Source organism: Arachis ipaensis, chromosome B04 (assembly GCF_000816755.2).
Source record: "Arachis ipaensis cultivar K30076 chromosome B04, Araip1.1, whole genome shotgun sequence".
In the NCBI taxonomy this organism is placed as follows: domain Eukaryota; kingdom Viridiplantae; phylum Streptophyta; class Magnoliopsida; order Fabales; family Fabaceae; genus Arachis; species Arachis ipaensis.
The window spans coordinates 130244151-130245986 of record NC_029788.2 but is presented as its reverse complement, the minus strand read 5'-3'; positions in this window follow the sequence as shown (position 1 = coordinate 130245986).

Here is a 1836-nt window from a genome sequence, read left to right as displayed (position 1 = left end):
TTCTCAATTATTATTATTATTATTATTATTATTATTATTATTATTATTTGGTGTGAAAAAATAGGGATCAATTATTATTATAATGGAATTGAATTAAATTTGGAAATCTATTTTAAGGTAACACATAAATTGCAGTTTAGTTTGCTTTGAAGTTTAGTTGTGAAATTACCTAATTTGACAGATTACTTATTTTTTAGAAAATGAAATTGGGTTTAAATAGTTGATGAGCTAGTTATTTTTTAGGCAAAGTTCTGTGAGAAACTGGAAGCTAACTTCAATAAACAACCAAAATATTAGATGGTCTTTATAAAAAAAATATAAAAGTAATTTGTAAACAATCTTTATTACCAAAAAAGGGTTATTATTTGGACTTTTTTTATTAATTAGAAGTTTAAATTTTGTAGTCTATAAGATTGTTATGCCTAATTGACTAATTATTATTTTGTCATGTGTATAAATATTAGTCACTTGCCATTACTTATCTTTGGGTTTACTTCTAAATTGGATATGCCGCTTTATGAAAAAAATAAAAAATATATAAAAACTATTACAAAAATTACACTTCATCCAGCGTTTCTTTTTCTAATCTTGAAATTCCTTTAATAATTTACACTAAAAAACTAAGTGCAGAAGAAAAAGGTACATCTTATGAACCTGACTTAGTCACACAAATTAATGAACCTAGTTTATCACAGACAGGATCCATTTATATTTATTTATTTTATTTTTGTTTAAAATATGTAATTATTCATTCTAAAAAGTATAGATTTATAAAAAAATATTTGTAACCTTCTTAATTATCTTATATTTAAATCTATTAGGCTTGCTAGGGGGACTAATTCCCTGAGCGCCAGTCATGGCTCATTTTGGGCTGTGACCGTAGGAATTCTCGACCACTGAATCAGCTCTGATACCACTTGTTGGGCTCTGATACCACTTGTTGGGCCACCGTGTCTGTGCATCTCTCACATCGTCTTTTTGTTGTGCCATGGATTACCATCTCTCCTTTGTGTTAGGACATTTCTCACGTCGTTGGCTCTAATACCACTTGTTGGGCTCTAATACCACTTGTTGGACCACCGTGGTGAGTTCTCGACCACCAAATCAGTTCTAATAACATTTGTAATGATGAAACCAAGTATTCCCTTCTATACACTAATTGTCACCTTGAATTAATTTGTTTGGTTTAATATATTGGTCATTCTCAGATTTTAATGAAATATTTATTAAGCACCTTTCATCACTATCTTCCATTTGCATTTTGTCACTATGAAGTATGATTATAAACCATTGTTTGAAATGACGAATTCCTTTTTTTAATCATTGTCGGTTTCAATGCTTTCCATGCCAGAATGAATCTCATCTACCAAAAATCGTATCAAAACCAAAATAAAAAAAAAAGTATAAAATGAAAACTTAGAGCAACTCCAACGGTTCAAAAATTTTGAACCTCATTTACTGTGTGTCAGTAAAAAGTAAGGATCTACCATTGGAGCAAATAAAAAATGAGTTCTTTCACAAAGTTCGGAGCAACACAAATCTTGCTCAGAGGGACTCTCTCTCTCTAAAAAAATAATATTTTATTAATAAAATTAATACTTTATATATATATGTATTGAAAAAAAAGTAAAAACTTAGAGCAACTCCAACGGTTCAAAAATTTTGAACCTCATTTACTGTGTGTCAGTAAAAAGTAAGGATCTACCATTTACCATTGGAAAAAATGAGTTCTTTCACAAAGTTCGGAGCAACACAAATCTTGCTCAGAGGGACTCTCTCTCTCTAAAAAAATAATATTTTATTAATAAAATTAATACTTTATATATATATGTATTG